This window comes from Vombatus ursinus, unplaced genomic scaffold (genome assembly GCF_900497805.2).
Source record: "Vombatus ursinus unplaced genomic scaffold, bare-nosed wombat genome assembly UNPS02014821.1, whole genome shotgun sequence".
NCBI lineage: Eukaryota > Metazoa > Chordata > Mammalia > Diprotodontia > Vombatidae > Vombatus > Vombatus ursinus.
The window spans coordinates 7846380-7859973 of record NW_020954599.1 but is presented as its reverse complement, the minus strand read 5'-3'; the positions used below and the strand labels follow the sequence as shown (position 1 = coordinate 7859973).

The following is a 13594-nucleotide window of genomic DNA, read 5'->3' as shown; positions in this document are numbered from 1 at the left end:
TCTAAAAATTATTTACAATGGTAAAATGCAGAAACGGTGGAAAATACCATTTTCAACATTGATTAGAACAATGTTTAAATATTCACTGAAATGTACATATTCCTTTCTTTCAAATCATGATAACCAAAAGCAATGGGCTTTTAAAAAATTGTACCTTGAGTGAGTCCCTCTTCAAAATAATTTTTCTTAATTTCTTTTTTATCTTTTTTTTAAGTTTATATATGTATTTTTTAAATTTTGGGGTGTTTTTTTTTTTTTTTTTTGGCTAGGCAATGGTGTTAAGTGACTTGCCCAGGATCACACAGCTAGTAATTGTAATGTATCTGAGGTCAGAGTTGAACTCAGGTCCTCCTGACTCCAGGGCCAGTGCTCTATCCACTGCGCCACCTAGCTGCCCCTTAATTTCTTTATAATTTGAATGAGTAACTATACTATGAAAAGCTAGAAAAAGTATTCTTGTGGGTACTTCCCAAGTCTTTTAAGGGGAGTGGATATGCAGCATAGACACAACAGGAACAAAAACAGAAAGCACTTGAGTTCATTGGCAGCCAAAAGGGTTTGGTAAGACCCATTCCCCTAAAGAAGGTACCACCCTGACCCTGGGTTCTGGGTACTATATATATCTTGTAAATGAACCAAACTAAAATTAGTTTAAGAAGTAAGAAGAAGTTGAAGATTCTGGTTTTAATCCAGAATAGTTCAAACCAGTTTGCTTCCTCTGAGCACCTTGAACTTCCTTTCCTTTGAATGGTGAAATGGGATTTCAGGATTTTCCTTTCCACCCTGAGCTGTAAATCCTCAACAGTTTTGTTAAACTTTGCCTTTGATTGATGCTTCCTGACCATAGTCAAGAGGCATTTTGTTGAGTGTTACCGATGGGTGGGGGCTGGTGAAAGACTCAGCCATAAAGTGAGTTTATTTATGGAAGGAGGTCTCCAACTCACTGTGACAGACACTTTCGTTGTCTTTGAGTTTACAAATTCGCCTGAGGAGGGAGGATGGAGCATAGTTGTTTAGTGCTGGACAACTCTTGTGTGGCCTATACTTGCAAGGAGTTATTAAACATCACCAGGCCTGCACAATTGACATTGAACTCCCTTCTTTATTTCTGCCACCACCTGTCTCCCAACTTTCACTTTCCCCCATCACACATCTAATGAAACCGAGGAAACGTTGACCAAGTGTGCCGATGACAAAGCAGTATGCCACGTAAAGGACAGTACATAAATGGGACGAAGTCCTCACCTTGAAGAGCTTTAAAGAGCAGAAACGACTTCCTAGTAAACATACTCTGTTTCTCTTAATTGCAACGAAATTGAAATAAGAAGAGAAGAGTAGAGGGGACTTCCTGTGTTGGATTTCTCCTGGGCAGAGGCACAGGACTGGTTCTGAGATTCAAAGGAGACATTAATTTCATATTCATTGTATGTGAAGCTGATGCAATTAATATAATAAAATCTTTTTCCCAGTCTCTTTTATGATGGACATGGGATGGATGGTCAATGGCTAAGCAAGTACTTGATCACCTGGTACAAGGTGGCTCAATGGACAGAATGGAAGAGGAACCATATCACTAGACTTTTTATTACTTAATTTATTTTTAGTTTTCAACATTCACTTCCATAAGATTTTGAGTTCCAAATTTTCTCCCCCCCTCTCCCCTCCCCCCACCCCAAGATGGTGTGCATTCTGAATACTCAGTCCCCCAATCTGCCCTCCCTTCTATCACTCCCCCCTCCTTCTCTTATTCCCTTCCCCTTGTATTTTCCTGTAGGACAGGATAGATTTCTATACCCCATTGCCTATATATCTTATTTCCCAGTTGCATGTAAAAACAATTTTTAACATTCGTTTTTAAAACTTTAAGTTCCAAATTCTCTCCCTTCCTGTCTCCCTACCCACCCTCATTAAAAAGGCAAGCAATTCGATATAGGTTATATGTGTGTAACCCTAGACCTTTTATTGAGTGTTCTACATACCAAGCATTCAACACTATTTTCTGTCTTTAAACTATTTTGATAAAATATTTTATTGTTCTTTAATCATTTCAGTCATGTTCCAACTCTTTGTAACCTCATTTGGGGTTTTATTTGCAAAGATACTGGAGTGGTTTGTCATTTCCTTCTCCAGCTCATTTTACAGATGAGGAACTGAGGCAAGCAAGGTTAAGTGACTTGCCCAGGGTCACACAGCTAGTAAGTGTTCTAAGACCAGATTTGAACCTCAGGAAGATGAGTAGTCTTCCTAATTTCAGACTTTGCACTATACATGCTGTGCCAGCTAGCTGTCCATTTGATAAAATATAGGATGATTTTTTTTATTTTAATGAGACCATTGTGGAAAAATTAAGCCAAATTTCTTCTTAGTGGGAGACCTCTGTAGGAGTGTGAACAGTTTCCATGAGTTACTGAATATTCTAAAGAAACCTAGGCCTTAGGTGACCAAATATATTCAAACTCTATCAAATGGTGTTAGATTTGTGAAAATTCTGGTGGCATGTCTGACGTCTACTCGAGGAAATAACCCAAAATAAATAAAGCTTATTATGCATTTCACCCATTATATTGCATTTTCTTAATTTTATTAGGATAGATCAGCACAATGCTGGTAGTCCAAGACAACTGCTCTCACCCAGCAAAAGGGGCACACATACAACTGGCCTACTTTCAATCATATCTGAATAGAAAACTAAGTAGATGATAGATGCCCTGCTGGTTTTGTCTGTTAATCCAGACAAGGCTACTTTTATTGCTGTGATTACTACTGAGCCAGTTTAAATTTAAGGTACCCCAGAGGCACAGGGAACGTGGCTCATTTCATTCTCAAAGAACAACCTCCCTGGGGGTTCCATCATTAAAACACTTCCTGATTCCTGCCCCTTTTATCTGGAGGTGCCATTCTAGAAGTGAGTAGTACCCAGCCCTGGAAACCTCATAGTGAAATGCAATCTTGCATCTAGGGAGAGATTCTTAACTGGGGTCTACAGACCAACATGGATAGATTGCAAGATGGAAGGGGGAGGGTGTGAACTTGGATGGGAAAGAGAATTACACCTTTATCTCAATAAAATCTGTTTCATTTGTAATCCCACTAATTTATTCTGAGAAAGGGAGTCCCAAGGCATTCAAGGTACAACTAGGCCCCTTGATCTACTCTTGCCATTAGAATTGCAGTGGTTCAAACAGCTGCTTCTTCATTAATCTGAAAACTTTGGGGGCATTCAAGCTGGCTGCTCCTAGAGTTCCTGCTTGCAGGAGCTAAAGATCTTTTGCTTGCCAGCCCTACTGGCAGTGGCAATGGAGAAGTGTCACCATTATACAATCTGTCCAATGCACACCAGGGCATAGGAAGAAAACTGAGCCAGAAGCCAGAGAACTGGAACTCTGGTCTTGGTCCGACCACTAATTTCCTTCCTCTATAAAATGAAAGGGCTGGATTAGTTGAGCCCTCAAGTCTTTGAGTTTCGTAATTCTGGGCCTCTAGGGTGCAATAGAGCATCTAGGTGGTGCAGTGGATACAGTGCTGGCCCTGGAGTCAGAAGGACCTGAGTTCAAATCTGGCCTCAGACACTTACTTGCCGTGTGACCCTGGGCAAATCACTTAACCCTGTTTGCCTTGGTTTCCTCATCTGTCAAATAAGCTGGAGAAGAAAATGGCAAACTACTCCAGTATCATTGCCAAGAAAACCCCAGATGGAGTCATGAAGAGTCGGACATGAATAATTGATTAAACACCAACAAAGGGTGGGGATATCTGCCCTGTGACACAAAGGTTAAGAATGACTAATTTAGGAAGTCCAGGGTCGGGGAGCAGGGGGAGGTCTTGCCAGCCATTCACATAGGAATACATAGACTGAAAATCATCCCCCACATCCTCCTAAGACACAGCATTTCAAGTTTGTAATCATTCTCATACCTAGTTGCTGTCTTATGGAGAAGGGTGATGGGGGCAGAGAATATATCTGCTTCATACGTAGTCTGATCTTTGATTCCAGATGGATTTAATGAGGCATCAAAGGCCTTCCGGATGACTTCAATTGCTTCGGTGTAGCCCACGTCTCAGGGCATCTACCAATTCCCTTGTCATTCCTCCAGAGACCTTGACAAACATGGCTGGCCAATGAACAAATGCTTAAAATGGGACATCACCTCATAGTTGTCCATTAGAGTTTTGGAAGGGGCAGGACTCAGCCGGAAGGCATTGTTAATTGTCATTCCTCCAGAGACCTATGAGACAGAAGAGTTAAAAACAGCATTTCTTTGTGAGAAACACTACAATTCTGTTAAACAAGAACAAAGTACGAATCTTTCCCCATTTGGCTGCAAGTTTCAATGCCCTCTCTCTCCCCCACAGCCTCCCTCCCTCTTGCCACTGTCACCCCACACACTGGAGGGACAGAACCACCACTGATCAGATGTAAATCATCAGAGTAGAGTGATGAAGAAAATGTATCCTTCCTGAAAAGAATTCATTTTCCTGTTTCATCTCTTGAAGACCACTCAGGAAATCAAGGAGGCTGTTTATAGTGAGCACAGAAAAAGAAATGCTGAGACAGTGAAACCTCCACATCGAGTGGAGCTTGGAGGGTTTCCCTGCGTAAGTGAAGGGTACAGTTATTGAAAAACTGCAGCTGGGGACTGATTTTTCAAAAGAAAGACAAATGACTTCATCCCCATGTTGTTTCTACAGTCTGTATCAAGCCACACTCTGAATTCTTAGAAACAGAGTCCTCAGCAGGACCATAGGCTTCATCGGAACCCACCTCTCGCTGTCCACACCTCTCATTGTCCATACCACCCTCTGGCATCAAGGACATATTCCACTGGGCAAGAATGGGCGTGTTGTTTATATTCCAACTCACTTATTCAGTTGAGCAAGGGTGCTGAGCTGAGAGGAGTATTGGGAGCTGCTCTCTTCTCTCTTCCTCTATCCTTTGTCTCTCTCCTTCTACACTCCCTTTCTTTTTCTATCTTTCCTTTAACCCTCTATTGTCTCTGCCCCCCCCCCCCCCATCTCTGCCTCTTCCTTCCTCAGAGGGTTCTAAGGGTGGAAAGTCAAATGCTTGTTGGGAAGCAGGGACCGAACCAGGACAACTTCTCAAATTTACAAAGAGACTTTTAGATCTTCAGACTATCATCTTAGTAACCCAGGGGCTTAGAAGGTGGCATGCATGTGTCTTTCTAGAGCTACTGCCTCCTTTCGTGCAGGGACACGCATGAGACCCAGCCTTATTTCATTATTAAGAGCACTCCAAGCGCTCATATTCCAGACTTTCACCACCATCTAGTTCTAATGAACCCTGCTAATTAGGGTGGTTTGCATCATTCTGCAAAGACCTCAGTCTAGGTTGTGGTCAGAATGTAACACTGGCTAAAAAGCTGGTCAAAAAGAAGACTCTGGGAGTGAATCTGTCAGCTTATCATGACCCAGTGCAGACAGATGGAGATATTTGAGACATATGGCCCAGGCACTTCTGGCAACATCTAAGACATAGTCAAAGGGGAAGGAATCTTATTTAGCCAAAGTGAGCGCTGGGTTTCCTAAGAGTAGAAATATTTTCATTTTGTTTGTTCTCCTTTTCAGCCCATCTCTGAGACCTTAAAGACTCAAGAGAAATAGGGTAAAGACTACACTGTAATCCAAAAAAGAATGGCTGACAATATGGGAAATCTCTTCCTAATTGGACAGCTGCACTGAGGCTTTATAATTTTTGATTTCTAAATAGATGTTATTACAAATATACAGATCCTTTCCCACCTCCAAAAAAACCAAAAAACCTTTCCAGAGAATACTTAGTAGTTCAGTATTTTTTTCTACAGCAGCCAGAGAAAACTAGCCAGAAAAACAGTGGATAGGGCACTGGACTTGGAGTCAGGAAGATCTAAATTTGTTTGAATCCTGTCTCAGACTCTCACTAGCTTTGTGACCTCGGTGGGCAAGTCATTAAACCTCTGTCAGACTCAGTTTCCTCACCCATAAAATGGGGATAATATTAGCACCTGCCCTCACGAGGTTGTTGGGAGAATCAAAGGAGATAACATATGTGAAGTACTTTGCAGATTCTTAATGCTAACTATGAGAGCTAATATCATTGTGTTCATCATCTGTATATTGTTTTCCTAGAGGCCCTGGAAAACCCCAGTGTGCTTGAGAACAGCCTTTTCAGAGGAGGTGACTGTACTATTTCCAGTTAGGAATGACTAGGTCACGAAGGTATCCTGGGCACAAGAAGTGCCTTTCTTCCTCTGAGATATGGGAGTGAGGGCAGGTGGAGGGAGCTCTACCTCCTGACTAAGGATGGCTGAAGACAGCCAAGGCCAAACGCCAATGAGCAAATGCTTAAAATGGGGCATCACCTCATAGTTGTCCATTAAAGTTTTGGAAGGAGCAGGATTCAGCCAGATGGCGTCGTTAAGTATCACCAGACCTAATTTCTGCAGCAGGGTGGACCAGTTTTTGTCTGGATCAGGCATTTCTAGTAACTTATAAAGCTGCAACTTTGCATCTTCATTCAGCTGCTTCATATCTCCTGAAGGGGATGAAGCCGCAAGAGAGGCAGAATGGGTTAATAACCGATGGTTCATGACAGCATTGTTGTCTCATCATCTCACAGTGGAAGCAATCAGACTGCTTTATTTGAGGATCAGTCGGTGCCCTGCTGAGCAAAATTAATATGTCTTTTAGTAGGTTAAAACTGGGCATTCTCCTTCCTCGTGCCTCCAGGATCTTCAAACCCAAAATGAGAACTTGTGCTTGACACAGCATGAAACTTTTTTTTTTCTAAAATCACGCAATGATTTGCATTTTAAATTATCATTAAGAGGAGAGATTTGTATTCTATGACAAGCCAGTAAGTCACTGGATGTTGACTCTGACTGGTACGGCTTTCCATTGAATATGGCACAGACCTGTTGGGAAGAAGAGAGGGAAGTGTTACCTATTAACGAGAGTGTCTTGGAGATTCCCAGCACCTCAAGCTCACAGGCCCGTGCTTTCTTCACCTTCCCTATTAAAGCTAGCTAGTAGGAAAGGATTTGTCAGTTCAGTCTTTGTGATGAAATGAGTGCTAGGTTCTTTATGTATCTCCTAGTTCCTGGGAAGACTTTCTTACTGATCTGCAAGTGCCGGGACAGCAAAATGGACCAAAAGCTACTGTCATGAAAGCAGCCCATTTGCTTGACCAGTGCCTGAAGCAATGATGGTGTCTGGGGATGCTGATGGCCCAGGAGTTCCTGCTCTCAGAAAACCAGCCGGTGTGAAGGTGGAGGCTGCCTGGGCCCAGTTGGCAAATGTCTGAGCTGGAAGCCAGGCCAGAGCGGGCTGATCAGTCATCTGTGTATGGGCCAGGGGAGTCCTACTGCCTCTTCTCTGGGAGGTGCCTAGGAACCTATTGCACACTGTGAAGCAAGCCTTTGTCTCCCTTCAGGGCGCCTTCCCCCAACCCTTGGGGGTCCTCCTAGGGTCCTCATGCTTTCTGAGCTTCCGTACTAAAACTTGCTGTGACAGGCATGACTTGAATTCAGGTCTTCCTGACTCCAAGTTCTGCTCTCCATCCACCATGCTAAGTTGCCTTTCAAACTCTAGTATTAAGGCAGAAATGCTGAAAAAATTAAGGTTATCATCTTAAGATAACTAGGAAAAGCTTAAGCCAAAGTAAAAAAAAAAACATAATGGTGAATTTTAAGCAGCTGTAAGAAGTTGAGGGTCATGTTTGGAGGATTGACTGAGGGATTGTTTTTGGTATCCCCCTGAAATCACAGGACATAAGCAGCTGCCTGTTTGTAAGGAAAGTTAAGGAAATATGTAGGAATTCTATGTTAATGGTGCCATAACCATTCATTTTAATGTTATATGGGTCACAAAACAACATAACTAACTTGATAAAGATAGGATACAGGAAGGAGGACTGGGCGTCTCCAAATGGGGCAATGCTCCAGTGTGGTTCTGGCCTTGTGGTTGGTCCTGCTGTGCCCTGTTTACTCTGGACGGAAATGGGACACTGAAATGGGTCACTTTCTCAGATGACTTCACCACAGAGCCCAGAGCCATGAGAAACCACACTTCAAAGGAAAAATATGCGGTGTCTCTGCTAGGGATCATTTATGACATCAAGATGGAGAGTGTTGAAGGTGAGATGAGCATTCTTCTACTGTGTGTGTGCGTGTGTGTGTGTGTGTGTGTGTGTGTGTGTGTGCGTACAGTATCACCCCCCTATACTGTAAGCTCCATATAGTGCTCTGTATATAATAGACACTTAATAGATAGTTGAATTGGATTCAGAAACCTGGTTAGACTCACAGAGCTTTTGCTATGCCAGAAGTCTTCCTGTTGGCCCTCTCCTTCCTCTTGGCCCCCTTCGCTGGGCCAGACCAGAGAACTTAACGCATCTCCCAAGTGGCCTTTCTCCTCCAGTACTATGAGCAAAGGCTCTAACTTCTGTAATTCTATTTATTCCTGCTGCAATCCTAAAAAGACTGCACGTTGCTGTTTAATACTCAGCTGAACAAACCACAAGCTTCATGCCAAACTGCAAAGTCAAGATGCCAATGGCGGGGCGGTTCAGATGTGGCTCAGTCTCCCTTCGTACTGTTTTCTTCCTCCTTCCCAGACCCTTTCTACTCTCCCAATTCTTAACACAGAACCACCTTTAATATCCAGAATCTAAATGGTCTGAGTTAAGGCAACAGAGGCTTTTCAGGGTTATGACATATCTTTAGAAGCAGGATTTCTCAAAAAAAAAAAAAAAATGAGAGCACAGCGTTCAAAGAATAAGAAACCAGGAGAACACCATGGGCTTCCTGACACATTTTCTATTCTTTGCCCTGTCAGCAGTTTCTTTCTCTACCTCAGCCAGATCAATAAGCTAGGGAGACCCCTCACCTGGGAGTTGGCCACCATATGCAGAGGGATGGTCCCAGGAATTATTCCCTCATCTTCTCCATCCTGTCCCCAAGCATCATCCAAGTCAAATGAAGTTCAAAGTTCTCCAAAAGAGGATTCGCACCTGAGGAGTAATGTATAGTAATATATATCAAGCTGGATTAGGAGTCAGGAAGACCTGAGTTTATTTTTCTTTTCTTTTTTTAGAGATAATCGGGGTTAAGTGACTTGCCCAGGGTCACACAGCTCATAAGTGTCTGAGGTCAGATATGAACTCAGGTCTTCCTGACTCCAGGGCTAGTACTCTGTTCACTGTACCACCTAGCTGCCCCTGAAGACCTGAGTTTAAATTCAGCCCCAGACACCTATTAGCTGTGTAACCCTGGACAAATCACTTAATTGCCAGGTACCTCATTTTCTTCATTTGTAAAATGAGATAATAATAAAACTCACCTTCCAGGGTTGTTGTGAGTATCAAATGAGATAATATTTGTCAAGTCCTTTACAAATGTTAAAGTGCTATATAAATGCTAACTAGTATCATTATTACTTTATTTTCCAGGTATTTTTGGTGGTCGTATCTCTGCTGGCAAAATATGGTGGAAGTCAGAGGCAGTTATGTGTATGATTTTTAACAAATAAAACTAGCTGCTGCCTAAAAAAGTGAGACTATTTCCTTAACATTGCTTTAATTTTGAATTGAATATGAAATTGGCTGTATCTGAAGTCTGGTCAATTGGCTAACAGAAAAAAAACCAATCAGCTTGGTTATGTTATGTATCAATGACTAAATAGCACGTATTTACTTAACCTCCATCTTCTAGGTGTTGAATCTTTGTACTTTTTTAAAAACTGGGGCTATAATTGGTAGCGTTGGAACATGAGGTCCTTTCTTGAGCTGGTGAGTTCTGACGGTCAATAAAAAGGTAACAGCGTAACATCCTAGAGTCAGATGAGAAAACTCCACCTGAGAGGTGTAGTTGATTCTCTTCCCTTCAGGTAAGACTGTACCTAATCCAATTTAGGAATTGGAGATGGAATGACTTCTCAAAGGTAGTCAAAAAGTGTTTAGTCTGGAGGAAGCTCATGGCCTAGAGTCCAAGGGAACAACCCAAGGACCAGTTGTAACTTTGGAATATCTTGCCATGCATATGACTTCTTCCTACAGATGCTCAATGTATTTTGCCCGTGTTAAGACATTATTTCCCAGTATTCATGTAGGTAACTAGGTATCATTTTTTATCTAAGTCTTCCTCGGATCATTATCACCTTAGGAGGGAATAAGCGCTATATTCAGAATGTCTGTATCTCTAGTACTCACACAGTGCATGAAAGAAGTCCTTACTAAACACTTGTTGAATTATCCATTTGCAAACCTGAAGAAATTCAGGCACAGAAATTTAGTGGATAGAATTGGGAAATCTGAGCTTGATTGGCTTCACAAATTTGGGACTTAAAGGCCCTGCACCCCACTTTTTTCATCTGCACGCTTGCTTCATTGGAGTGTTATAAAGACTCATGAGAAACATTTATTGTAAGGATGTAAAATTTCTTTGTAAAGATGCCCCTTAAAGACAAAGTAATAAGTCTTTTGAGACCTCTTATTGATGAATACATCATAAACCAGTCAATAGTCAATACTCATGTATTAGCCCGTACCAAATACAGTTGGACTTCATATGTGCCAGGCACTGTGCCAGCTGCTAGAGACACCAGGAAAAGCAAAAACCAGTCCCTGTGCTCTGAGCACAGCCACTTGCTGGAGACAGGGTTCATTTTCACGAGGGGAAGGGAGAGAGGCAGGACACTGCTATTACTGCTTTGGGAAGCATTTCCTGATTAAAAGGAGAAACAAAAACCCTCAACTTAATCATTAAAAATTTTAACACCTTTCTTCCAAGGAGCTAATAGTAGAGGCCTGCCCTTTTTTTGGGTGGTCAGAATGTTCTTTGAGGGAAGTCCTGCTGGGTTTAAGGCATAAACTTCAGCCAAGATATAACCTTATCCAAGCTTATTTTCCTATTTCTAAGGACAAACAGCATCATGGTCTATGTAGGGGAATGAAATCATGAATGTGGGCACCTATTTTTTCTTTCCTTGCAAAGTAGCAGCGTTAGCAGTATCACATAGGGAAGGTTTTTCCTAATCTGGATCTCTGATGCTTCCCAGACTTGTCTCTCATGTACAAATACAAGCAGATCCCATTTTATGAATAACTAGTACACTCAAATCCACCTTTTTCAAAACAACTGATCAAGATGGGAGGCCTTGTGAAATGCTTATCTAAAGTTCTCCTAAATAGTTAGTTCATTACAATAAATAATAAATAATAATAATAAATCAATAAATAGTTCATTACAATGGGATTTAGTTTATGGAAGTTCCAAGTATATCTAACTGCAGCATCTCGAGATCTGTATCATATAGAGATGGATGTCTATCCTCGTTCAGCCCTAATCGATGCCTGCATTTGAAGCCTGATATTTTCTACAACCCTCCCCTCAGTCCCTGCTAATTTCACCTGCTGCTTTAAGGAGAGCTGCTAGCTTTGGGGACCCTTGTCCAGCAGCAGTGTGAAGGGGGGTGGTTCTATCATAGGTTATGCAGAACATGTAGGCATCGTCCTAAAATGCTGTCCACCAAAAGAGAGAAAGAGTGAGTAAAGGGAGCCTTCTTTTGTGTCCATAGTTCCTTGTATCAGTATGGTCTCTTTCTAAGCCATGTTCAATAGCTGCATCACTGTTTGCTCTGCTTTGCCAGAGCCAAAGTCGAGAGAGAGAGAGAGAGAGAGAAAGAGAAAGAGAGAAAGAGAGACAGAGCGACACAGAGAAAGAGAGAGACAGACAGAGACAGAGAGACAGAGAAACAGAGACAAAGAGACAAAGACAGAGAGACAAAGACAGAGAGACAGACAGAGAAGACAGACAGACAGACACAGAGAGAGACAGAGACAGAGAGAGAGAAATCTAAGGTAATGAACTGGGGGAAATGAAGCCACTATCAGTGTGGAGGATGCAGAATTGAATGTGGAGGAAAAGCTATTGTTGACACTGTTTTCATAAAGAAGTTATTCAAACCATCTTGGGCTTTTGATTCTTCCCCCCCCCCCCGGTAAGTTTTATCAATGCCTTTTACTTTGTTTTTGCCAGTTCTTCCTGAAAATTCGACACCCTTCCAACTTATCAAGACTGAGATACCCCGGTATAACTTCTAAGAACCCAGAATTTCTTCCATCCTATAATCTACACTCTAAATTCCAATTATTTATATTTGTTCCCCAAAATAACTGGGAGTTAGTTGACTCTCTCAAAAAATCTCCTTCAGTGAGTATATCTCTTGTTTTCTTGACTTATAGATTTTATTAAAATTAAATTGTATATTTTTAAATTAACTTTTTTTTCTCCTTCTAGTCCCTCTCTCCCAACAATGAGTGGAAAACAAGTCCTTATAATATATATGCATAGTCAAACAAAACAAATTCACTCCTTGGCTTAGCACAGTGCCTGGCATATAGTAGGTACTTAATAAATGCTTGCTGACTGATTGGCCGTGTTAAAAAAAATGACCTACAAATTTTAAAATGTCAGTGTTATAAATCTTAATTACAGAAAAAAATGAGAAAAGGATTTCTTGGTGGTGATAGAGAAGAATAATGCCTTAATTAGTCTGTAATTTAGGGAAATGTATTTTGAGAAAATTAAGATTAAAAAATGTAACAGCAACCTGGTGCACCTGCCCTTCCCCCTACCCCCATGCTACTGAAAGAATTAAGCATACATATTCCCATCAAATTTGGTTACTAGATAACTATTAAATGAAGTGAAGTTGATTTGTTTTATCAGTCATAATACTGAAGTTGAGGCTAGGTGGCGCAGTGGATAGAGCACTGGGTCTGCAGTTCAGATTTGGCAATGGACACTTACTAGGTAAATCACTTAATCTCTGTTTGCCTTAATCTATGGGAGAAGGAAATGGTAAATCACTCCTGTATCTTTGCTAAGAATACTTCATGAACATCACTAGCATACTATGGTCCCCAGGTCACAAGGAGTCACTAAACAAGGGAACAAATACTGAAGTCAGGCTTCAACTGTGAATTTGTGAACCAAAAGACAAATCAGGAGTATTAGGTAAGTCCTAACATGTTAACTTGTAAAGTGATAGAATCAGAGACAGGACTTGCAGTGTTATTGGTATAAGGCATTGCCAAGTGAGGAAACTCCCCCAACCAATGCAGGTTGTTGGCCCCTTTGCTGCAATTCTGAGACCATATCATTGCAAATAACCGAGAGCAGCTGGCCAGGGAGGAGTCAGCTTTTCTCCCTAAAGTAAACCTATGGGGCATAATCTATGCCATACATAGTTTCAGAGGGATACCAAGGGCACTTGTCCTAGGTCACTAGTGAATTATCCAAGGTCACAGAATTATCCAAATATCTGACTGGTATGTGTCAGAGATAGGACTTGACCTCAGGTCTTCTTGACTCCCAGGTCAACTTTCTATCCAGGGCTCCCAGGCCAGCTCTCTATCCAGGACACCAAGCCACCTCAATCGGGAGGTACTATGGAGGAAAAAAAATAGACCTGCATCTATGAAGCCTTGTTGTTCTTTACCCATCCTCTCCTCTCCTTTGCTGGCAAGGAAGCAGGAAGAGTAAACCAAGGGGGCTGATGGAAAGAGTGTTTTCACTTGACTTGCTAAGTAGACTAAATG

At 41.7% G+C, this 13594-nt stretch overlaps 1 pseudogene; it reads right to left on the bottom strand.

The window, feature by feature from the left end:
- Nucleotides 1-810: 810 nt before the first annotated feature.
- The window catches only part of LOC114024378, a 36669-nt pseudogene continuing 23885 nt past the window's right edge, over nt 811-13594 (bottom strand).